At 43.5% G+C, this 26,799-nt stretch overlaps 1 long non-coding RNA gene across 2 annotated transcripts; it reads right to left on the reverse strand.

Moving 5' to 3' along the window:
• Nucleotides 1–18,834: 18,834 nt before the first annotated feature.
• Nucleotides 18,835–25,720, reverse strand: LOC147349549 (uncharacterized). Of its 2 annotated transcripts, none has more exons than XR_015149947.1 (2): nt 24,823–25,720; nt 18,835–19,990 (listed from the first exon to the last, which is right to left on the reverse strand). It is a non-coding gene; the product is annotated as an uncharacterized LOC147349549 (long non-coding RNA). The 2 variants fall into 2 exon arrangements; XR_015149948.1 differs by lacking the exon at nt 24,823–25,720 and adding an exon at nt 23,897–24,037.
• Nucleotides 25,721–26,799: the final 1,079 nt, after the last annotated feature.

Here is a 26,799-nt window from a genome sequence, read left to right on the forward strand (position 1 = left end):
CCAGTTAATAATAATTCCTGGGCGTGATAGGAGTGTTTCAACCTACAAACTCCTCTGAAGGTTCTCTAGCCTGCCTGACGGGCTTGTCCGGCCACATGTGATTGCTCACAGCCTCCCAACCGTGAGAGACACGAGATGCTTTAAACCTTCTAAAAACAGGTTCCTTAGAAAAGTTAGAAAATCATTAGTATAAGTATAATGGGCTGATTAGAAATTGTATTGGTGAAGGGTTTTTCATTTGTTGAGCCAATGTTTGTTGCTAAGTCTCCATATCCCCTGCCCTTACACACATTAATGAATATATAGAAGAAATAAGTATTAACCTTTGATATAAATCACGTTAGACCTTAGGCTAAGTAAATTCTTTCCTTAACTAAAACCCACTATATCCTCACCCTATAGGAATGTAACTTTATTTGGGTAGTGTCTGTTTTAAGAATAATCACCCCTGGAGAAATAAGTGTCCTGGTTGACTGACCGCTGTCACAAGGAGAGGGTCATAAATTGTCAGCAGGCCCCCCTGGCCAAAAGATGATGTAACACCCCTAAGACCTCTGTATACATTTGTATGAAGCACCTGACTTTGATAAAAGTCAGGACTGCTGACCCCGCGTGACTTTTGCATAACATCTCAGTGTATAAAAGTAGACCATGGAAAATAAAGAATTGGGATCAGTTTCTCGAAATACTGGTCTCCCCATGTCTCTCTCTCTCTCTCACTCTGGCTGAGTCTCCATCTGGAGCGTGGAACCCGCCATGCTTACTAATTATGCCTGGGCTTCTAAGATCCGACTGGGGAGGCCTCAGTGTCTCCTCTCCTTCGGGAGAACGGAAGGACGCCTGCGGCCTACGTAAGTGGTGCAAGCTTCTTGTCTTGAAGTTTTATTGGTCTCCTGCGTAAACCAAGCTACTCAGCCTCTTTTCTCCACTGAATTTTCCTGCTGAGCTATCCTCATTCTATTACTCTTTATATCTTTGATGAATATTTAAATAGTCGCCTAAGCTGTCTCCCCTTCGAATACCCTGGATCAGCCGGGGCTGGACCCTGGCATTAAAGAGCCTCTTGATGAAAGTGAAAGAGGAGAGTGAAAAAGTTGGTTTAAAACTCAACATTTAGAAAACTAAGACCATGGCCTCTGGTCCCATCACTTCATGGCAAATAGATGGGGAAACAGTGGAAAGAGTGACAGACTATTTTTTTTGGCTCCAAAATCACTGCAGATGGTGACTGCAGCCATGAAATTAAAAGATGCTTATTCCTCGGAAGAAAAGCTATGACCAACCTAGACAGCATATTAAAAAGCAGAGATATTACTTTGCCAACAAAGGTCCATCTAGTCAAAGCTATGGTTTTTCCAGTAGTCATGTATGGATGTGAGAGTTGGACTGTGAAGAAAGTTGAGCGCCGAAGAATTGATGCTTTTGAACTCTGGTGTTGGAGAAGACTCTTGAGAGTCCCTTGGGCTGCAAGGAGATCCAACCAGTCCATCCTAAAGGAAATCAGTCCTGAATATTCATTGGAAGGACTGATGCTGAAGCTGAAACTCCAATACTTTAGCCACCTGATGTAAAGAACTGACTCATTGGAAAATACCCTGATGCTGGGAAAGATTGAAGGTGGGAGGAGAAGGGGACGACAAAGGATGGGATGGTTGGATAGCATCACCGACTCAATGGACATGAGTTTGAGTAAACTCTGGGAGTTGGTGATGGACAGGGAGGCCTGGCGTGCTGCAGTCCATGGGGTTGCGAAGAGTTCGACATGACTGAGCAACTGAACTGAACTGATAGGGCTGCTAATGGCAGCTGCCCTCAGGAAGGTTCCTGGGGCAGGTATTGCAGATAAATTACAAACACAGCCAACTTTCAATAAGCCAGCTGTAACAGGTAAATTTTCTTCACACACTTTAAGGGGGAAAAAAGGGCAAAAGCAATCCTCAACAGCCACAGGACAAGATGCCCAGCATCCCTAATTATACAGGAGGAAAGTCAACCAAAATAACAAGACATTAAATCACACTAGTCAGAATGGCTATTGAAAGAAGTCTACAGACAATAAACACAGTAGAGGGCTGGCAAGAGATGTAACTACTCCTGCTACCCCACTGCGAGACACAGTCGGTGGGATGGACATTGGCATGAGCACTGAAAGGACAGCCTACAAATGTCAGAAAAAAATAAACACCTTTAAAGAGAGTTAAACCTAGGATCTTACATACCCACACCTGGCCCTATATCCCAAGAAAGCCATGATTCCAAAAGACACAAGCACCCCAACATTCACTGCAACACTACGTAACAGCAGCTGAACACAGACCCAAGAAAATGTCCACCAATAGATTAAAGCTTAAAGAATATGTGGTACATACGTACAATGGATTTTACTCAGTCATGAAAAGTCACCACTGAGATTATGCTATTGGTCGCTACAAGGATGGACCTTAGCATATCATACACTAAGTGACGTCACCCTGAAAGAGGAAGATAGACAAGAATATGATATCCCTGATAAGCAAAATTTTTAAAATATACAAAAGAGCTCATTTAAAATACACAAAAATCCCTGAGAATTCAAAAACAAATAACCAATTTCAGAAAAAGAAACAATAAAGGGGCAGGCATAAATTCAGAGGTAAGTACTAACATACACAGGAATCTGTAATTTTAATATATAATCCAAAATGATTTTTTTTTCTTCCTTTCTTCCTTCCAAATATACACAGACGTCTGGACCTCTAACATATACACAGAAATCTGTCTGTCATAGATGATTCACAAGGATTAACTCCTCCCTTCCTTCTTTCCACAAATACAAAAAAAAAAAAAATCTGTATATCTAACAGATAATCCAGAAGGACATGATTTTCAGCAGAGGGAACTTTGTGCAACCTTCTGCAATAACCTCTGTGGCAAAAGAATCCCCCAAACATGAGATATGCTATTTGTGTATGTCATAATTGAATCAGGAGACTGTTCATTGACCTAAAACAAAGAACTGGAGATTAAAGAAAAGTAAAAGAAAGAAAAGGAATGCCTATTTTGTTCCCTCCGAACTCCCTGCCTTAGGCTTCTAACCCACCCCTGGAGCCTGAGTAGGCTTGGGTCCCATGCTTGGACTAGATGGGGATGAGACAGCCGGGTAGGGTGTCCTTAATTGACCTCCCTTTTAAACCTGTACTGTCTGGTTTGCTTGGCTGGGAACAAAGTCCCCATGGCACCCAAAAGACGGTGGCTCAGTCCTCTGACCTCCAGGACCGTGGAAAATTCACCTCACTTCTCGATCTCCTCATGGTGGGGTCCCCAGTTCTAGCCTTCTTCCTGAGATGCAGCCTCCCAGGCACCTCAGCAGGGTGCTGGGGCCCAGGTGGGGATTGTCTACAGGGGAGGGTGGAGCTTTAGGGGGAAGAAGTAGTGAGACACAAGCCCTTGAACGTTTGCTCACACTTTCCACCATAATTCACAGCCCAGGAAGCCGGTTTTTCCTACGGATCTCTGGCTCCAGGAACAACAGTTGGGTGTGAAGAGATGCTGCTGTGCTGTGGACATTTCCTATGAATACAACTCTACCAGCAGTGCTTAATTGCAAGTCCAGTTCACAAGACCAAGGGGGCTGTTAGCGACAGCTGCCCTCAGGAAATGTCCTGGGGTGGGTTCTGCAGAAAAATTTCTAAATACAATCGACTTTCAAGAAGCCAATTGGGACAGGTAAATTTCCTCAAATCCTTTATGGAAAGAAGAAGAAAAAAAAAAAAAAACAACCCAAACAGCCACAGGACAAGCCATTCAGCATCTAATTATCACAGGAGGAATGATAATCAAAACAATAACAAGGAATCAAATCCCACCAGTCAGAATGGACACCCTCAAAGGTCTACAAACTGTAAATGTGGGAGAGAGCCAGGACATGATTGAACCCCACTACACGGTTGGTGGGGATGGACGTTGCCATCACCCCTAGAGAAGACAGCCTCCTCATGCCAGAAGATAAGCCATTTCGAGAGCAAAGCCTAGGATCTGACATCCACGCCTGGGCCTATATCCCCAGGAAAATCATCATTCAAAAAGACACATGCACCCAACATTCACTGCTGCACTACTCACTGTAGCCAAGACACAGAACCACAAGATGTCCTCTGACAGAATAAAGCGTATCAAAGATGTGGTATATAAATACATTGGTATTAGCCAGACACAGAAAAAGCAGCACTAAAATGATGAAATCATGGACCATGGAGGATCATACACTAACCGTATTCAGAGAGACAGGAAGAGAATAGCATATGGTGTTCCTTTTAGGCAAATAAACAAAGAGATGCAAACAAAGTAATTTACAACACAGAAAGAGACTCTGAAAATTTAAAGAGAAACAAGGAATTAGAAAAAAAGAAACAATAAATAGCCAGGGATGAATTATGAATTCAGGACTAATGTATACACAGAAATCTGTATCTATAAGAGATATCTCACAAGGATTATTTCCTTCTTTCCCTTCCCTCCTTTCTTCCTTCCTCATACACTTAAATCTGTATCTCTAACATAAACATAGAAATTTCTATCTCTAACATATACACCGAAATCTGTACCTGTAACAGATAATTCACAATGAATATCTCCTTCCTACCTTCCACATATACACAGAAATCTGTACCTGACGAGATGGTTGGATGGCATCACCAACTCAATGGACATGAGATTGAGCAAGCTCTGGGAGATGGTGAAGGACAGGGAAGCCTGACGTGCTGCAGTCCATAGGATTGCAAAGAGTTGGACAAAACTGAACAATTGAATGACAAAAAATAGATAATTCAAAGGATTATCTCCTTCCTCTTTCCTTCCACATATACAAAAAATCTGTATCTCTAATAGATACTAGGGGTTCCTTGGAGGCTCAAAGGGTAAATAATATGACAGCAATGTGGGAGACCTGTGTTCAACCCCTGGGTCCAAAAGATCTCCAGGAGAAGGGAATGACTACCCACTCCAGTTTTCATGCCTGGAGAATTCATGGAAAGAGGAACCCAGAGGGTTACAGTCCTTGATGTCGCATACAGTCAGAAGAGATACCTCAGAAGAACATAATGTTCAGCACAGGGCGCTTACTCAACCTTGTTCAACAATCTTTATGGCAAAAAAAAAAAAAAAAAGAAAGAAAAAAAACACCCAGATACCCTGTGTGTATATGTCATAACTGAGTTAGGAGCCTGTACACTGATGGAGAAGGCAATGGCACCCCACTCCAGTACTCTTGCCTGAAAAATCCCATGGATGGAGGAGCCTGGTAGGCTGCAGTCCATGGGGTCGCTAAGAGTCAGACATGACTGAGTGACATCACTTTGACTTTTCCCTTTCATGCATTGGAGGAGGAAATGGCAACCCACTCCAATGTTCTTGCCTGGAGAATCCCATGGACAGAGGAGCCTTGTGGGCTGCTGTCTATGGGGTTGCACAGGGTCGGACACGACTGAAGAGACTTAGCAGCAGCAGCAGCAGCACACTGACAACAAGCACGAAACTCCAAATCAAATATAAGTCAACACTGTATCGGCACGAGATTAAAGAAAAGAGAAGACTATTGCCTATTTTTTCCCCTCGGATCTCTCTGACTTAGGCTGCTTTCCAATCCCTGGAACCTGAGCAGGCTTGGGATCCATGAATGACTGGAGAGGGGTCGAGACAGTAGGGGCAGGTGCCCTTAATTGAGGGGTGGGAGCCCCACTTAAACCTGACTACTTGGTTTGCCCTGGCTGGCACCATAGACCCTGCTGCTGCTGCTGCTAAGTCGCTTCAGTGGTGTCCGACTCTGTGCGACCCCATAGACGGCAGCCCACCAGGCTCCCCCGTCCCTGGGATTCTCCAGGCAAGAACACTGGAGTGGGTTGCCATTTCCTTCTCCAATGCATGAAAGTGAAGTCTCTCAGTCGTGTCCAACTCTTCGCGACCCCATGGACTGCAGCCCACCAGGCTCCTCTGTCCATGGGATTTTCCAGGCAAGAGTACTGGAGTGGGGTGCCATTGCCTTCTCCGACCATAGACCCTAGGGCACCCAAAGGATGGTGGCCTGATGCTCTGGCTACAGGGACCTTGGAAAACTCACCCAGCCTCCAGGTCTCTTTACTGCTGGCGTCCCAAGAAGAAACCTCTAAGTGCAGCCTCCTTGATGCCTCAGCAGAGACCGCTCTCCCAGGTTGGGATGAGTCTGAAAGGGAGGGTTGAAGCCTGAAGCGGAAGAAGTAGTGAGACACAAGGGCCCTGGGTGTTTCTCAGGCACATTACACCCTAATTCACAGCCCATGAAGCTGATTTTCTCAAGTCTCAGTTTGCTTGAAGAACCAGAGTTGGACATGAAATAGTGCTGCCGCCTTGTGGACACTTCCTGTAATCACAACTTAAACACCTTGCATTCCTGGCACCTCCATTCACAAGGACTGTGGGGCTGCTAATGACAGCTGCCCTCAGGAAAGGTCCTGGGGGAGGGTATTGCAGAAATATAGTCCAAACACAACTGACTTTCAAGAAGGCAACTTCAACGGGTACATTTTCTTCACACACTTTAGAGGAAAAAGAAGAAAAACAAAGGGATACAAGACAAGATGCTCAGCATCCCTAATTATTACATGAGGAATGCCAATCAAAATAACAACAAGAAATCTAATCACACTAGTCAGAATGGTCATATTAAGAAGTCTACAAACAGTAAATGCAGTGGAGGGCTGGCAAGAGATGTAATACCCCCACTTCCTGCCCTACTCACTTAGCGGGATGGACATTGGAAACAGCCACAGAAAGGACAGCCTTCCCATGCCAGGAAAAAAAAAAAAAACTTTCAGAGGAGTCAAGCCTAGAGTCTGACATGCTACAGCTGGCCATATATCCTGAGAAAACTATCATTCCAAAAGACACATGCTCCCCAACGTTCACTGCAACACTACTTACAGCAGCCAAGACACAGACATAAGAAAATGTTCACCAACAGATTAAAGTTTAAAGAAAATGTGGTACATATATACAATGGACTATTCCTCAGTCATGAAAAGCCACCACTGAAATTATGCCATCGGTCACTACAAGAATGGACCTTGGAGGATCATACACTAAGTGAAGTCAGCTAGACAGAGGAAGACAAAAGAATATGATATCTCTTACAGGCAAAGTTTTAAAAATATACAAAGAAACTCATTTAAAACACAAAATAATCACTGAGAATTCAAACACAATCAATCTCAAAAAAGTAACAATAATTGGTTAGGGATAAAATCAGAGGTCCAAAATAACATACACACAGGAATCTGTATCTGTAATGATAATCCCCCCTTCATGGATCACCGCCTTGCCGTGGTGAAGGGGCTTGCATAACTCAATGAAGCTATGAGCCATGCCGTGTAGGGCCACCCAAGATGGACGGGTCATACCGGAGAGTTCTGACAAAATGTGATCCACTGGAGGAGAGAATGCAAACCACCCCAGTATACTTGCTGTGAGACACTCGTGAACTGCTGTTAAAAAAGCTAGTGGATGAGATGGAATTTCAGTAGAGCTATTCAAAACCAAAAAGGATGATGCCATCAAGGTGTTGCATTCAATATGTCAGCAAATCTGGAAGACCCAGCAGTGGCCACAGGACTGGAAAAGGTTGATCTTCATCCCGATTCCCAAGGAGGGTAGTACCAAAGAATGTGCTAACTATCGGACAGTTGCATTCATCTCTCATGCTAGTAAGATCATGCTTAAAATCTTGCATGCGAGGCCTCAGCATTATGTGAACCAGGAACTTCCAGACGTCCAAGCTGGGTTTAGAAAAGGAAGAGAAACCAGAGATCAAATTGCCAACATTCGCTGGATTACAGAGAAAGCAAGGGAATTTCAGGAAAACATCTATCTCTGTTTCATCAACACTAAAGCCTTTGACTATGTGGGTTATAACAAACTGTGGAAAGCTCTTAAAGAGATGGGAATACCAGACCATCTTACCTGTCTCCTGAGAAACCTGTATGTGGATCAAGAAGCAACAGTTAGAACCCTGTATGGAACAACTGATGGGTTCAAGATCGAGAAAGGAGTACGACAGGGCTGACTGCTGTCAACCTGTTTATTTAATCTATACACTGAGCACATCATGAAAAATGCTGGGCTGCATGAATTACAAGCTGGAATCAAGATAGGCAGGAGAAACATCAACAGTCTCAGATATGCAGATGATACCACTCTAATGGCAGAAAGTGAAGAGGAACTAAAGAGCCTCTTGATGAGGGTGAAGGAGGAGAGTGAATGAGCCGGCTTAAAACTCGGTATTAAAAATACTAAGATTGTGGCATCCAGCCCCATTACTTAATGGCAAATACAAGGGGAAATGTGGAAGGAGTGACAGATTTCCTCTTCTTGGGCTCTAAAATCACTGCGGATGGTCATGAAATCAGAAGACAATTGCTTCTTGGCAAGAAAACTATGACAGACCTAGAGAGCTGAAAAGCAGATATTACTGTGCCAACAAAGGTCCATAGAGTCAAGGCTGTGGTCTTCCCAGTGGTCACACTCGGTTGTGAGAGCTGGACAATGAAGAAGGCAGAATGCCAAAGAATTGATGCCTTTGAACTGTGATGCTAGAGAATATTCCCAAAGTCCCCTGGACAGCAAGGAGATCAAACCAGTCAATCTTAAGGAAAGTCAACCCTGAATACTCATTGGAAGGACTGATGCTGAAGCTCCAGGATTTTGGTCATCTGATACAAATCGCCGACTTGTTGGAAAAGTCCCTGATGCTGGGAAAGATTGAGAGCAGAAGAAGAGGGTGTCAGAGGATGAGATGGTTGGGTGGCATCACCAATGCAATGGACATTTACTTGGGCAAACTTCAGGAGATGGTGAGGGACAGAGAGGCCTGGCGTGCTGCAGTCATAGGGTCCCAAAGAGTTGGACATGATCGGGCAACTGAACAACAATGACAATCATAATCCAAAAGGATGATCTTTTCCTTTCAAATATACACAGAAATCTGTGTCTCTAATATATACAAAGAAAGCTATCTCTGTAATAAATAATTCACAAGGATTATCTCCTCCCTTTCTTCCACAAACACAAACAATATGTATATCTAATATATAATCCAGAAGGACATGATTTTCAGCAGAGGGAACTTGGCTCAACCTTCTGCAATAACCTGTATAGCAAAAGAATCCCCCAAAGAAGTGATAAGTTGTGTGTGTATGTCATAATTGAATCAGGTGGCTGTACACTGACAAGAAGCACAAAACTGGAGATTAAAGAAAAGTAAAAGAAAGAAAAAGAATGCCCATTTGTTCCCTCCAACCTCCCTGACTTGGGCTCTATCCCATCCCTGGCCCCTGAGCAGGTGTGGGTGCCCATGCTGGACTGAATGGGGTACAGACCGCAGGCAGGGTGCTGGTAATAGAGCCCTCCCACCAAACCTGTACTGTCTGGTTTGCTTGGCTGGGAACAGAGTCCCAGGGCACCTAAAGGATGGTGGCCCAACCCTCTGACCTCCAGGACCTTGGAAAATCACCTAGACTCTAGGTCTCCTGGTGCTCCGTTGCCCAATTCAAGCCTCCTTCCTGACAGCGGAGCCTCCTCGGCCCCTCAGCAGGGTGCTGTGGCCCAGGCTGGGAGGAGTCTAGAGGGAGGGGTGAAGCTTTAGGGGGAGAAGTACTGAGGCCAAGCCCTTGAGTGCTTCCTCAGGCACTTTCCACTATAATTCACAGCCCAGGAAGCTGATTTTCCCTAAGGACCTCCTTGCAAGGGGAACAAGAGCTGGGCAGGCAGAACTGCTATTGTCCCGTGGATATGTCCTGTAATTACAACTTGACCAGTACTGCCCACTTGCACCTCCAATTTACAAGGCCTGGGGGACTGTTAGTGATGGGCTTATTTGTATAGATAGCGGCCAACAGGAGAAGGAAATGGCAACCCACTCCAGTATTCTTGCCTGGAGAATCCCAGGGACAGAGGAGCCTGGTGGGCTGTCGTCTATGGGGTCGCACAGAGTTGGACACGACTGAAGAGACTTAGGATTAGCAGCAGCAGCCACCAACAATTTTTTAAGTTGAAATACAGTTTATTTACAACACTATTAGTTTGGGGTATACAACATAGTGATTTAGTATTTGTATGGATTGTACTCCATTTAAAGGTATTACAAATAGAGGCGATATTTCCTTGTGCTGTAGAATATATCCCTGTAGCTTACTGACTGTATACCTAGCAGTTTCTGTCTCTGTCCCGACACCGGTCTTGCCCCTCCCACCTCCCTCTCCCCCCTGGCACCTCTAGTTCTCTGTATCTGTGAGTCTGTTTCTGTTTCATGGATAAGCTCACTGGTGTCATGTTTTAGATTTCACATAGAAGTGATAACACACGGTATTTCTCTTTGTCTTTCTGACTTACATCACTTACTATCATAATGTCCAGGGTTATATTGCTGAAAACCCATTATTTTAATCTTTTTGATAGCTGAGTAGTATTCAGCATATATTTCATGTATGAAAACCTGGGTATATATTTCATATATGAAAGGCTAGGTATATATTTCATATGTGAAATATGAGTATATATATTTGCAGAGAGGAATCCTTTGCTTTGTTCTTTAACCAAAAGAATCAACATTTTACTATAATTTATAATGATACTAGTTCTTTCAACTTGGGCTTGGTAAAATGTGAGTTTTGTCGGGACTTCCAGGGCAATAGTTCTCAAACTTTGGTGTGCTTCAGAATCACCTGGAGGGTTTATAACCCAAATTGTCAGATTGCAGTTCCAGAGCTTCTGATTTAGATTTACAAATACCAGTCTGGTGATTATAATGAAAATCACTGTGTCTTTTGAGTAATGCTTTTAGAGACTTAAGATAACCCTTCTAACTTAAGTATACTGTCTCACATCTCAATACATACAGAAGTCTTAATTTGAAACTAGAAGATTGCTAAGTGACTACCATTTATAGGGCAGTGTGAACTGAAATCAATATGTAGGCATCAAAAATAATGAAAATAAAACATATTGTCAGAGAACATTGACAGAGGAACTTAAGTTAAAAAAAAGACATAGTTATCCTATAGTTAGACTCATTGGCTATACACTTGACTGATAAATTCTTTGTAAAGCAAAAATTAAAAGAGGAAAACTACTTTATGTGATTTTTAAAAATTCTCATCAAAATTAGTTTCCTGATGGAATCTTCTATTTTTAAAAATTTCCCATTTTTATTTTGCTATTTTGCTGAGTGATATTCTATATATATTTCATATATGGAAATAGATGTTTATATTTTATATATGGCAATATAGGTATGTATGTCTTATATGAAAATATCAATATATCTCTTATATGACAATACAGGTGCATATCTCATATGTGAAAATAGATGTATATATTTTTATATCATAAATTTAAAATTTTTATAAATAAAAATTTTTCAAACAATTAAAGCCTTTGATTGTATGGCTCACAACAAACTGGAAAATTCTTAAAGAGATGGAAACAACAGACCATCTAACCTGCCTCACAAAAACCTGGATGCAAGTCAAGAAACAACAGTTAGAACTGGACATGGAACAACAGACAGGTTCCAAGTTGGGAATGGAATATGCAAGGCTGTATATTGTCACCCTGCTTGTTTGACTTCTATGCAGAGTACATCATGAGAAACGCTGGGCTGTATGAAGCACAAGCTGGAATCAAGATTGCTGGGAGGAATATCAATAACCTCAGATATGCAAATGATGCCACCCTAATGGCAGAAAGTGAAGAAAAACTAAAGAGCCTCTTAATGAATGTGAAAGAGGAGAATGAAACAATTGGCTTAAAACTCAACTTAAAATCATGGCATCCAGTCCAATTGCTTCATGGCAAATAGGTGGGGGAAAATGCAAACAGTGGCAAATTTTCTTCACTTGGGCTCCAAAATCACTGCGGATGGTGACTGCAGTCATGAAACTAAGACACTTGCTTCTTGGAAGAAAAGCTCTGACAAACCTAGACAATGTATTAAAAAGCAGAGACATCACTTTGCCAACAAAGGTCCATATAGATAAAGCTATGGTTTTTCCAATAGTCAATGTGGATGTGAGGATTGGGCCATAAAGAAACCTGAGCGATAAAGAATTGATGCTTTTGAACTGTGGTGCTGGAGAAGACTCTTGAGAGTTCCTTGGACTGCAAGGAGATCAAACCAGTCAATCTTTAAGGAAATCAACCCTGAATATTCATTGGAAGGACAGATGCTGAAGCTGAAGCTCCAATACTTTGGCCACCTCACATGAAGAGCCAACTCATTGGAAAAGACCCTGATGCTGGGAGAGATTGAGGGCAGAAGACAGTGACAGAGGATGAGATGGTTGAATGGCATCCCCGATTCAATGGACATGAGTTTGAGCAAACTCCGAGAGAGAGTGAAGGAAGGAAAGTTAATACCATTCGCATTACTCATTTCCATACAATTACTCACTTTCACACAATTAAAAAGTTCCTGAGAAAATAAAAACTTCTTTGGAAAATTATAAGCTTCCTCAGAAAAATTAAAATTATAAATTATTTATAAAAATTAAAAGTGTCTACTCTATGAATCACCTTATTCAGAAAATAAAATGAACCACAAATTGGAAGAGACTATTTGCAAAACACATATCAGAAAAAGGATCTATACTCAAATTATACCAAACAGCTCCATTAACATTTGGCAAGGATTGAAACACAAACCTGGGGAAAAAAAGATAAACAGATAGTAAATAAGGAAGAAAGGAAGAACTAGGGTGGGGTAGAGACAACCCCTTGAGACAGCTAACGCTAGGATCTGACATTTCCTCACCTGGATCAGTGTCCTGAGAAAACCACCATTCAAAAATCCATGTGCATCCCAACCTTCACTGCACCACTAATTACAATAGACAGATTAAATCTTAAAGAATAGTGGTACATATATACAATGGGCTATGACTCAGACATGAAAACTGTCACTGAAATTATGTAATTATGCCACTGGTTACCATGAGGTTGAAACCTGGAGGCTTAAACACTAAGTGGAGTCAGCAACAGAGGAAGAAAATAGCAGATGATTAACTCTTCCTTCTCAGTTCAGTTCAGTCGCTCAGTCATGTCCGACCCTTTGCAACCCCATGAAATGCAGCACGCCAGGCCTCCCTGTCCATCACCAACTCCTAGAGTTCACTCAAACTCATGTCCATTGAGTCAGTGATGCCATCCAGCCATCTCATCCTCTGTCGTCCCCTTCTCCTTCTCCTCCTGTCCCCAATCCCTCCCAGCAACAGGGTCTTTTCCAATGAGTCAACTCTTTGCATGAGGTGGCCAAAGTATTGGAGTTTCAGCTTTAGCATCAGTCCTTCCAATGAACACCCAGGACTAATCTCCTTCAGAATGGACTGGTTGGATTTCCTTGCAGTCCAAGGGGATCTCAAGAGTCTTCTCCAACACCACAATTCAAAAGCATCAATTCTTTGAGCTCAGCTTTCTTCACAGTCCAACTCTCACATCCATACATGACCACTGGAAAAACCACAGCCTTGACTACACGGACCTTTGTTGGCAAAGTAATGTTTCTGCTTTTGAATATGCTATCTAGGTTGCTCATAACTTTCCTTCCAAGGAATAAGCACCTTTTAATTTCATGGCTGCAGTCACCATCTGCAGTGATTTTGGAGCCCCCAAAAATAAAGTCTGACACTGTTTCCACTGTTTCCCCATCTATTTCCCATGAAGTGATGGGACCAGATGCCATGATCTTCGTTTTCTGAATGTTGAGCTTTAAGCCAACTTTTTCACTTTCCTCTTTCACTTTCATCAAGAGGTTTTTTAGTTCCTCTTCACTTTCTTCCATAAGGGTGGTGTCGTCTGCATATCTGAGGTTATTGATATTTCTCCTGGCAATCTTGATTCCAGCTTGTGCTTCATCCAGCCCAGCGTTTCTCATGATGTACTCTGCATATAAGTTAAGTAAGCAGGGTGACAATATACAGCCTTGACGTACTCCTTTTCCTATTTGAAACCAGTCTGTTGTTCCATGTCCAGTTCTAACTGTTGCTTCCTGACCTCCATATAGGTTTCTCAAGAGGCAGGTCAGGTGATCTGGTATTCCCATCTCTTTCAGAATTTTCCACAGTTTCTTGTGATCCACACACTCAAAGGCTTTGGCATAGTCAATAAAGCAGAAGTAGATGTTTTTCTGGAACTCTCTTGCTTTTTCCATGATCCAGCAGATGTTGGCAATTTGGTCTCTGGTTCCTCTGCCTTTTCTAAAACCAGCTTGAACATCTGGAAGTTCACAGTTCATGTATTGCTGAAGTCTGGCTTGGAGAATTTTGAGCATTACTTTACTAGTGTGTGAGATGAGTGCAATTGTGCAGTAGTTTGAGCATTCTTTGGCATTGCCTTTCTTTGGGATTGGAATGAAAACTGACCTCTTCCAGTCCTGTGGCTACTGCTGAGTTTTCCAAATTTGCTGGCATACTGAGTGCAGCACTTTCACAGCATCATCTTTCAGGATTTGGAATAGCTCAACTGGAATTCCATCACCTCCACTAGCTTTGTTCATAGTGATGCTTTCTAAGGTCCACTTGACTTCACATTCCAGGATGTCTGGCTCTCGGTGAGTGATCACACCATCATGATTATCTTGGTTGTGAAGATCTTTTTTGTACAGTTCTTCTGTGTATTCTTGCCACCTCATCTTAATAAATTCTACTTCTGTTAGGTCCATACCATTTCTGTCCTTTATTGTGTCCATCTTTGCATGAAATATTCCCTTGGTATCTCTAATTTTCTTGAAGAGATCTCTAGTCTTTCCCATTCTATTGTTTTCCTCTATTTCTTTCCATTGATTGCTGAGGCAGGCTTTCTTATCTCTTCTTGCTATTCTTTGGAAGTCTGCATTCAGATGTTTATATCTTTCCTTTTCTCCTTTGCTTTTCACTTCTCTTCTTTTCACAGATATTTGTAAGGCCTCCTCAGACAGCCATTTGGTTTTTTGCATTTCTTTTCCATGGGGATGGTCTTGATCCCTGTCTCCTGTACAATGTCACGAATCTCCGTCCATAGTTCATCAGGTACTCTATCAGATCTAGTTCCTTAAATCTATTTCTCACTTCCACTGTGTAGTCATAAGGGATTTGATTTAGGTCATACCTGAATGGTCTAGTGGTTTTCCCTACTTTCTTCAATTTAAGTCTGAATTTGGCAATAAGGAGTTCATGATCTGAGCCACAGTCAGCTCCCGGTCTTGTTTTTGCTGACTGTATAGAGAGCTTTTCCATCTTTGGCTGCAAAGAATATAATCAATCTGATTTCAGTGTTGACCATCTGGTGATGTCCATGTGTAGAATATTCTCTTGTGTTGTTGGAAGAGGGTGTTTGCTATGACCAGCGCGCTCTCTTGGCAAAACTCTATTAGGCTTTGCCTTGCTTCATTCTGTACTCCAAGGCCAAATTTGCCTGTTACTCCAGGTGTTTCTTGACTTCAAAAGGGCTCAGCCCATGGTCTGACATACCCACACCTGGGCCTGTATCCTGAGAAAACCATCAACGAAAAAGACACAGGCACCCCATCATTCACTATAGCACTGCTTCCCAGAGCCAAGACACAGAACCAGCAAGATGTCACCTGACAGACTAAAGGTTAAAGAAGATGTGGTGCGTACATACAGTGGACTATTACTCAGTCATGAAAAATGGCCACTGAAATTATGCCTCTAATTGTCATAAGGATCGAACTTGGAGAATCATAGACTAATTGAAGTCAGTTGCACAGAGAAAGACAATAGAATATGATGTCCCTTGTAGGAAAAATACAAAAAGAGATACAATGGAACAAATTTACAACAAAAAAAGTGACTCTGAGAAGTCAAACAGAATCAGAAGTTTCCAAGAAAAAGTGAAAGAGCAAGGATGAATTAGGACTCCTGCTGCTGCTGCTAAATCGCTTCAGTCGTGTCTGACTCTGTGCGACCCCAGACTAAGGGCTAAAATATACACAGAAGTCTCTGTCTATAATAGGTAATCCAGAAGGGTTATCATTTCCTTCCTTCCTTCCAAATATACATAGAAATGTGTATCTCTAATAAATAGTCAGGAAGGACCTGATGGTTAGCACAGGGTACTTTGCTCACCTTCTGCCATAACCTCTATGGCAACAGAATCCAAAAAAGAACAGATAAGCTGTCTGTATATGTCATAACTGAATCGGGTGGCTGTACCCTGAAGACAAGCACAAAACTGCAAATTGACTATATTCCAAGATAGCACAGGCATAAGACTAAAGAAAAGGAATAGAAAGCACTGCCTATTTTATCCCCCGTGACCTCCCTGAGTTGGGCTGCTCTCCCGTTTCTGGAGTCTGAGCAGGCTTGTGCCTCGTGACTGGACTGGGCTGGAGTCAGGACATGAGGCAGCCAGGTGGATACAACCCAAATTTTAAGAGAGATGGGTAGCCCTGCTATTTTGGCCCCACTAGGTATAACAGCCAAGACAGGAAAGCAAGCTAATTGTAGAAGCACAGATGAATGGATACAGACAATGGGGTCCATGTACATCACAGAATATTTCTCAACCATAAAGAAGTAGGAAATAATGCCAAGTGAAGTGAAGGAGACAAAGAAAGACAAGTATCATATGATATCAGTTTGGTTCAGTTGCTCAGTCGTGTCCGACAGCTTGTCACCCCATGGACTGCAGCACACCAGGCTTCCCTATCCATCACCAACTCCCAGAGTTTACTCAAACTCATGTCCATCAATCCAGTGATGTCATCCAGCCATCTCATCCTCTGTTGTCCCCTTCTCCTCTCGCCTTCAATCTTTCCCATCAGGGCCTTTTCCAATGAGTCAGTTCTTCACACCAGGTGGTAAAATTATTGGAGTTTCAGCATCAGCATCAGTCCTTCCAATGAATATTCAGGACTGATCTCCTTTAGGATTAACTGGTTTGATCTCCTTGCAGTCCAAGGGACTCTCAAGAGTCTGTTCCAACACCACAGTTCAAAAGCATCAATTCTTCAGCCGTCAGCTTTCTTCATAGTCCAAATCTCATATCCATACATGACTACTGGAAAAACCATAGCTTTGACTAGATGGACCTTTGTTGGCAAAGTAATGTTGCTGCTTTTTAACATGCTGTCTAGGTTGGTCATAGCATTTCTTCCAAGGAGCAAGCATCTTTTAATTTCATGGCTGCAGTCACCATCTGCAGTGATTTTGGAGTCCCCGAAAATAGTCTCTCACTGTTTCCATTGTTTCCCATCTATTTGCCGTGAAGTGATAGGACCAGCTGCCATGATCTTAGTTTTCTGAATGTTGAGTTTTAAGCCAACTTTTTCACTCTCCTCTTTCACTTTCATCAAGAGGCTCTTTAGTTCTTCTTCGCTTTCTGCCATAAGGGGGTGTCATCTGCATATCTGATGTTATTGATATTTCTCCTGGCAATCTTGATTCCAGCCTGTGCTTCATCCAGCCCAGCATTTCTCATGATGTACTTTGCATAGAAGTTAAATAAGCAGGGTGACAATATACAGCCTTGATGTACTCCTTTCTGATTTGGAACCAGTCTGTTGTCCCATGTCTAGTTCTAACTATTGCTTCTTGACCTGCACACAGATTTCTCAGGAGGCAGGTCAGGTGGTCTGGTATTCCCATTTTTTAAAGAATTTTCCACAGTTTGTTGTGATCCAAATAGTCAAAGGCTTTGGCATAGCCAATAAAGCAGAAGTAGATATTTTTCTGGAACTCTCTTGCTTTTTCTATTATCCAGTGGATGCTGGCAGTTTGATCTCTAGCTCCTCTGCCTTTTACTAAATCCAGCTTGAACATCTGGAAGTTCACGGTATGATATCACTTCTAGGTATAAACTAAAGATGAATACAGATGAACTTATTGCCTGAGACACAGGCTCACAGACTTAGAAAAGAAACTTCTGGTCATGAAGATATAAAGATGTGGGGCATGGACAGATAATATTCTAATATATGCACACTACTATTGATAAAGTAAGTGACCAAGGCCCACCGTGTATCACAAAGAAACTTACTCCACATTATATTAACCTATAAAGGAAAAAACCCCAACAAATCTATATACACCTGTGTTGATGTGAAACAATCTGCGGTAGAAGAAAAAGGAAAAAACAAAACACCAACAGGATTGTAATTCACTGTACACTCCAGTTCAAATAATGGGATGGAAACATAAAAAATTAAAAAGAAATACTGACTCTATTCCCCTCCGGAGATACTAAGCTGGGCTGGTGTCACATCCCTGGAGCCTGACTGGTTTGTGTCCCAAGGCTGGAGCGTCCTGGGGCTGAGAGAACTGGGAGCACGTAGCAGGCAGTGTCTCTCCAAAATGGACCTGGAGTGCCTGTTGCCTCTGGAGAGCCCCCAGACTCCAGATACAGGCAGGAGAAATTAAGAGATTGGAATTAACATATACTTACTAATATATATCAAATAGATGATAAAAAGTACCTACTGAATAGCTTAGGAAAGTTGATTGAACATACTGTAATCACCTCTATGGGAAAAAGAACCCTAAAGAGAATAAATGTCTATGTGTAACTGAATCGAGTTTCTGTACACCTACAACAAACACAACATCAGAAATCCACTCTAAGCCAGTAGAAACTAACAAGAAATGTACAGGGAAAACAAAAATGTGGCAATGAAGTAGTGCTGCCGCCTTGTGGCCACTTTCTGTAATAACACCATGCAGAGCTGTGCTGTGGGAGTTTAACATTCACCAGGATCCAGGGGCTGTAAGTAAAAAACACCTTCCCTCCTGAAATGTCCTTGGGGTTGTCATAGAAAAAGAATCCAAAACAAGGCAGGCGTTAAAGAAGCCAATTTAAAGATGTAAATTTAATTTACCCTCTTAAAAAAAATCACAAGATGTCAACATCACTAAACATTCAGATCAGATCAGTCACTCAGTCGTGTCCGACTCTCTGCGACCCCATGAATTGCAGCACGCCAGGCCTCCCTGTCCATCAACAACTCCCAGAGATCACCCAGACTCATGTCCATCGAGTCAGTGATGCCATCCAGCCATCTCATCCTCTGTCGTCCCCTTCTCCTCCTGCCCCCAATCCCTCCCAGCATCAGAGTCTTTCCCAATGAGTCAACTCTTCGCATGAGGTGGCCAAAGTACTGGAGTTTCAACTTTAGCATCATTCCTTCCAAAGAAATCCCAGGGCTGATCTCCTTTAGAATGAACTGGTTGGATCTCCTTGCAGTCCATGGGACTCTCAAGAGTCTTCTCCAGCACCACAGTTCAAAAGCATCAATTCTTCAGCGCTCAGCCTTCTTCACAGTCCAATTCTCACATCCATACATGACCACAGGAAAAACCATAGCCTGGACTAGACGGACCTTTGTTGGCAAAGTAATGTCTCTGCTTTTGAATGTGCTATCTAGGTTGGTCGTAACTTTCCTTCCAAGGATTAAGCATCTTTTAATTTCATGGCTGCAGTCACCATCTGCAGTGATTTTGGAGCCCCCCAAAATAAAGTCTGACACTGTTTCCACTGTTTCCCCATCTATTTCCCATGAAGTGATGGGACCGGATGCCATGATCTTCATTTTCTGAATGTTGAGCTTTAAGCCAACTTTTTCACTCTCCACTTTCACTTTCATCAAGAGGCTTTTGAGTTCCTCTTCACTTTCTGCCATAAGGGTGGTGTCGTCTGCATATCTGAGGTTATTGATATTTCTCCCGGCAATCTTGATTCCAGCTTGTGTTTCTTCCAGTCCAGCGTTTCTCATGATGTACTCTGCATATAAGTTAAATAAGCAAGGTGACAATATACAGCCTTGACGTTTCCTTTTCCTATTTGGAACCAGTCTGTTGTTCCATGTCCAGTTCTACCTGTTGCTTCCTGACCTGCATACAGATTTCTCAAGAGGTAGGTCAGGTGGTCTGGTATTCCCATCTCTTTCAGAATTTTCCACAGTTTATTGTGATCCACATAGTCAAAGGCTATCCAATACCTAGGAAAAAATCCAGAGAAAACCTAAAAATTAAAGGACATGGGTAGCCCTCGATCTCGGTCCCCCTAGCCAAGACAAGGAAGCAAGCTAATTGTAGAAGGACAGAAGAATACATACAGGAGACGAGGTTCATATACACAGTGCAATATTCCTCACCTATATTCCAATATAAAATAACAGGAAATTACAGGAAAATAGAGAAGAGTGAGGCTTAAAGAAATGTTGCTCCTTTCTGGCCTTTTTCTGTAACAATATGTAAAGCGATGGTGCTGGGCGTTTAACATTCACAAGGATCAAGGGGCTGTAAGTAAAAAAAAAACACCTGCCCCAGAGAAATGTCCTAGGGGCTGTCACCAAAAAAGAATTTAAAACAAGGCAAGTATCCAAGTGGCCAATTTCAGGTGGTAAGTTTAACTCACACTCTTTAAAGAAATCATGTTAAAAGATGTCACCATCACCAAATGTTAGAGAAAAGCAAATCAAAACTCTATTGAGGTATTTCCTCACGTGATTCACAATCGCCATTATCCAAAAGTTGACAAACCATAAATGCTAGAAAAAGTGTGGAAGAAAGGGAACCCTCCTACACTGTTAGTGAAAAGGTAAATTAGTAACAGCCACTATGGAGAATGGTGTGCAGGTTTTCAAAGAAATGATAATGAGAATGCAATTAGAATACTCCCTGATGCATACACAGAAATAAACTCCAAATAGATTAAAGATCTAAATAAAAGGACGGATACAATGAAACTCTTGAGGAAAAGAGCATAACACGCTTTGACATAAAATGCAGCAAGTTCTTTTCTGACCCACCTCTTAGAATCATGAAAACAAACAAACAAACAAAATAAATGGGACTTAATTACCCTTAAAAGTGTAACAGCAGAGGAAACCATAAACAAAACAAAAAGACAACCCTTATAATGGAACTAATATTTGCAAACAAAGACACCCGCAAGGAATTTATCTCCAAAACACACAAACAGCTTATGCATCTCAATATCAAAGGAAAACCCAACCAAGTAGTGGAACAAGATTTAAATGGACATTTCTGCAAAGAAGACAGAGATGGCCGTGAAGCACATAAAAGATGCTCAGCATCTGTTAGTACGGCTGCTACTGCTGCTGCTGCTGTTAAGTCGCTTCGGTTGTGTCCGACTCTGTGCAACCCCATAGACGGAAGCCCACCAGGCTCCTCCATCCCTGGGAATTCTCCAGGCAAGAACACTAGAGTGGATTGCTATTTCCTTCTCCCATGCAGGAAAGTGAAAAGTGAAAGTGAAATTACTCAGTCGTGCCCAACTCGTATTGACCCCATGGACTGCAGCCCACCAGGCTTCTCCGTCCATGGGATTTTCCAGGCAAGAGTACTGGACTGGGTTGCCATTGCCTTTTCCATCTGTTAGTGCTGCTGCTGCTAAGTCGCTTTAGTCGTGTTCGACTCTGTGTGACCCCATAGATGTCAGCCCACCAGGCTCCGCCATCCCTGGGATTCTCAAGGCAAGAACACTGGAGTGGGTTGCCATTTCCTTCTCCAACGCATGAAAGTGAAAAGTGAAAGTGAAGTCGCTCAGTTGTGTCCGATTCTTAGAGACCCCGTGGACTGTAGCCCACCAGGCTCCTCCGTTCATGGGATTTTCCAGGCAAGAGTACTGGAGTGGGGTGCCATTGCCTTCTCTTTATAAACAATCAATGAGGACTCCTAATCAACTGCTGCTGCTGCTGCTAAGTCGCTTCAGTCATGTCCGACTCTGTGCGACCCCATAGATGGCAGCCCGCCAGGCTCCGCCATCCCTGGGATTCTCTAGGCAAGAACACTGGAGTGGGTTGCCATTTCCTTCTCCAATGCATAAAAATGAAAGGTGAAAGTGAAGTCGCTCAGTTGTGTCTGACTCTTAGCGACCCCATGGACTGCAGCCCACCAGGCTCCTCCATCCATGGGATTTTCCAGGCAAGAGTACTGGAGTGGGGTGCCATCGCCTTCTCCGTCCTAATCAACAGTACCTAGTAAACTATATGGGAAGAGAATCCAAAAAAGGATGTGTATACACCTATGCATAAGTGAATCATGTTGCTGTTCACCTAAAACTAAAAGCAAAAACAAACATACCCTACAGCATAGTAAGTCACCTATACACCAATACAAGATGCAAATTACAGAGTGAACGTCAACTCTATTCCCCTCAGGCCTTGGTGACCTGGGCTGCTGTCACATCCATGAAGCCTGGGCAGACTTGTTTCCCAAGGATGGACTGTCACAGGGCTGACGGAGCTGGGGAGGGTGTGCCAGCCAATGAGCCCTGCCCCATGGACCTGGTGAGCCTGCTCCCCTCTACACAGGCCCACAACCTCCAGATCCAAGCAGGTCCTCCTGCAGTGAAACTATGCCTACTGCACCCAAAGGATGTGGAGGCTCTGAGCTGGAAGAGCTTTGAAAAGCCCCATGGGCTCCATGTTTCCTGGTGTTGGGGTTCCCACCTCCAACCTCCTTCCTTAGGGTTGCCCCACCTATGGATGAAAGCACCCTCCCCAGAGGGTGTTGCAGGAACTGGGATGTGTCCAGGGGACAGGGGTAAGGAAGGAAGAAGAATGGGACACAAGCCTTAAGTGTTGCTTCTGGCACTTTCCACCCTGACAATCCAGGAACAGGACTTTCCCCAAGGCTCTGGTTCCCCCAGTAACGAGTTGGGCATAAAGACATGCTGCCACCTTGTGGCCATTTCCCATACCAACAACTTGGAAACCATTGCTCATGGGCACTTAATATTCAAAAGATCTGGGGAACTCTTAAGTAAAAGACACCCTTTCCAAGAAATGTCCTAGGCGAGATCATAGGAAAATATCCAAAATATGGCAGGCACTCAAGAAGCCAATTTGAATAAGTAAGTTTAACTCACATTGTTTTAAAAAATCACATGAAAAGATGTCAACATCACTAAATATGAGAGAAATGCAAATCAAAACTTCAACAAGGTTTATCACCTCACACCAGTCACAATGGCCATAGACAGAAACTCTACAAACAGTAAATCCTGGAGAGTGTATAGAGAAGAGAGAACCCTCCCACACTGATGCTGGGAATGGAAATTGGGAGCAGCCACGGTGGAGGACACCAGGCAGGTTCCTTAGCATGAAAATGAGAATGAAATTAGACTACAACCTAACACCATACACAAAAATAGACTGCAAATAGATTAAAGGTCTAAATAAAAGGACAATGCAATGGAACTCCTAAGGTAAATTGTACTCACAAGGTATAAAATAATAAAAGCACATGGAAAGATACTCCACCAGTAATTATTAAATCAATGCCAATCAAAACTACAAAAAGGTATCACCTCACACTGGTCACAACGGCCATCATCGAAAAGATCTACAAAGAATAAATATTGCAGAGGATGTACACGTGATATGCTATATTAATATGACACCTCCAAAGGTTTTCACTCCGCAGCACACAGAGAAGCAACCCACTCAAGCGAATGCTGCAAGGTGAAGAAAAAGGACCACAGGTCACTTCAGACGCTGGGAATCTCCGAGGGGACAAGACACACTGCAGGCAAAGAGCAGACGTGCGGTCTCTGTGTACACAGGATCCTGGCCCATGTGGATGGGCTGAGACCCACACAACCCCCAGCACCTGGGGACACACTTCCAGTCTCCAAGCTGGCACCACCTCCCCAGATCCTGCCCTGGGCCCACGACCCTTGGGTAGGACATGGTGTCTCTGCTGCTTGGGCCCCTAAGGTGGAAACAAGTGGGTTCCTGTGACTTCCTAGGATGTCAGAAAGAACTGCAGGGTTGGTCTCTTCTCCCCACACTTGTCCCAGAAAAGTCTTCCTCCCTTCCCTTTGTGTGTGATATTAACAGTTTTTACAGCTGTCATAATAATGTTGAACTCACTACCTTGGTTCTGTCAGGCTCAGTCCTTTCTTGTCCCACTGAGGTGTTGAGAAAACACACCAGACGCAGGGCTGGGAGACGAGGGGGAGGTCTGCTCTCTGCTAAGTAGGGATGATCGACTGGAAGGAGATCACAGCAGCAACCTCACCTGCTGCCCATTGGCCTTTTGCCTGATCCATGTGCCCTGCAATCAACTGACCAGGTAAACCTGACTCCCATCTTGCCATGCTCGTGTTGGAAAGTTGGAATAATTACTAGGTAGCCACCTGAGGAGTGTCCAGGAGCCCCAGGGAGGGTGAACCTCACAGGCGTAAAGAGGCAAACAGGCACAGGCCTGTATAAAGTGAATACTGTAAAGCATAAATTCCTCAACAAAAGTGAGTGAAGTGAAAGTCACTCGGTTGTGTCTGACTCTTTGTGATCCCATAGACTATACAGTGCATGGAATTCTCCAGGTCAGGATACTGGAGCGGGTAGCCTTTCCCTTCTCCAGCGGATCTTCCCAACCCAGGAATCGAATGGGGGCCTCCTGCATTGCAGGTGGATTCTTTACCAACTGAGCTATCAGGGAAGTCCAAACACAAGACAAGCCCTCATGTATTCTTCCCTTTTTCTTAGCTTTGTGTGTGTGTGGTCTCCCTGTACACGTGACCCTGACCCATGCAGATGGGGTGAGACTCACACAGTCCCCAGACCACCCACCTGGGGTCACACGAGCCCTCAGTCAGGACACCATGGCTGTGGTCAGTGGGCCCCCAATGTGTGAACAAGTCAAGTCCCTGGGACCTCTGGGGACCCTAGAAAGAAGTCTAGGGTTGGTCTCGTCTCCCGTCAATTGTCCCTGAGAAGTCAGGCCCCTCCTGTTTTCACCTTGGTATCATATGATTTTTTGCTGGTTTGAAAGCTCATGCTAGAGTTGAATACAGTACCTTGTTTCTCGCAGGCTCTGTCTTTCTTGTCCTGCTGAGGCGCTGAGAAAACATAGTAGAGCTGGGCTGAAAGACGAGGGGCAGCTCTGTTCTCTTTGGAGGAGAGAGTCGAGTGGAAGGAGAGCACAGCAGCAACCTCACCTGCTGCCCATTGACTTTTTGCCCGATCCCTGTCCCCTGGAATCAATTCACCAGGTGAACCTGCCTCCCTACTCAACCTGAATGTGCTGGAAAACTGGAATGATTAGCAGGTAGCCCACCTGAGGGGGCTCCAGGAGCCCCAGGGAAGGTGAATCTGGGAGAGAAAGACTAGGAGCCTGACTGCAGCACTGACCCCCGGGAGGGCCAGGGAACCCCACTCAGAGGAGAGCACGGTCACCCAAAGAAGCCCACCCCAGCCCCAGAGCCCAGACGTCTGAGCACTGACACTCAGATGCAGGCACGGAGTTTCCCATACAGAGGCCAGGCCAGGCCTCCACCTGGGTCTCCATGTCCTAGCACACACGGAACAGTGAGGCCTAAATGTTCTCATAAAAAGCTCACGGTCTCGTCTACACAGCATCAGTGTAGACAGGACTTGGAGAGGTCTAAATATACCATGTAGACAGAACTTGGTCAGGTTCAGACGAGTTTAGGGCTGGTCTCCCAGGAGGCACAGGTCACCCACATGCAGGGTCTCTCATCATTGGACGGGGGCTCACCCTCGTGCGGGAACTAGGATGTACATTTCTTGAAGAAGAAATCATCACTCGGCTCCACACTTCATCCACATCAGGAAACTGAAAGGATCTGTGTCATCAAACATCTCAACAGGCGAAACAATAACATTACCAATTTCTGTGGCCACATGATGGTCAGGATCCAGGGGAGAGCCAGGAATTTCTTAGAGTGCAGCCCAGTGTCCTGTAAAGACAGACAGGAAGTGGCCTGATTCCAGCATCCCGGGTTTGCAGCAGGAGATGAGCACACTGGAAGCCTCCTGGAAAAAGATATTCTTGATCAGAATAAAAATATATTGTTGAAATTGCAAGCATACTAGTAATTATTTGCAAACCTAAAATATTCTTAAAAGCTTTGCACCCTGATATTTGTGATTCCCATTGGTTCCTTTGTATTCAGATTTTTTGGGTAGAAACAAGCCATCATTTCAAATTAGTTTCTTATAATTCTGTTATTTGTTGTGAAATGAATGAAAAGTCATATTTGGAAAAATACATAAAATTCCTGCAAACAATAGCGACTCAGAGCCCATAAACTGCATGCAATTTGTCTTCTAATAGTTTCATTTTTCTCCCTGAAGAAACCTGAACAAATAGGCCTCCTGATTTTTTTGCTTCTCTGTTCAAATTGAGCTAAAATGAAATTGATATTCATATCAACAAGTAACAGTTTTTGACTTTTAAGATGTCATACCAGGGTAACAGGGGCTGGAGAAAATGGAACACTCCTATGCTATTGGCAGGCAAACAACATCTTTAAAATAAAGCTTTTGGGTTTTTGTTCAAGTACATGCCAGAATATTGTGTGAAGTGAAGTGTTAGTCACTCAGTCTTGTCTGACTCTGTGTGACCCCATGGACTGTAGCTTGCCAGGTTCCTCTGTCCATGGGATTCTCTAGGCAAGAATACTGGAGTGGGTAGCCATTTCCTCCTCTAGGGGATCTTCCCAACCCAGGGATTGAGCCTAGGTCTCCTGTATCACAGGCAGATTCTTTACCAGCTGAGCTACCAGGGAAGGCTGGGAGGAGCAGAGTTCTCTGTTTCACCTTCCCTTGCTGCCCTCTGAACCATGGCTTGCCATCCAGCACCCCACCCACGGTTCTGCTAACGGACATTAACAAGTCACAAGTCCCCTTTTTTCTAGTCAGCCTGGCCTTTGGGTTTTGAGTCAGACACCTCACCTTGTCCTAGCTTGATTCATTCCTTCTTTTTTAAAAAAACATATATTTATTTGGAGGTTCTGGGTCTTATCTGCAGC

The sequence above is a fragment of the Bos grunniens genome, chromosome 21 (genome assembly GCF_055505025.1).
Source record: "Bos grunniens cultivar Pamir isolate PY7600 chromosome 21, Bosgru_T2T1.0, whole genome shotgun sequence".
NCBI classification, from domain to species: Eukaryota; Metazoa; Chordata; class Mammalia; order Artiodactyla; family Bovidae; genus Bos; species Bos grunniens.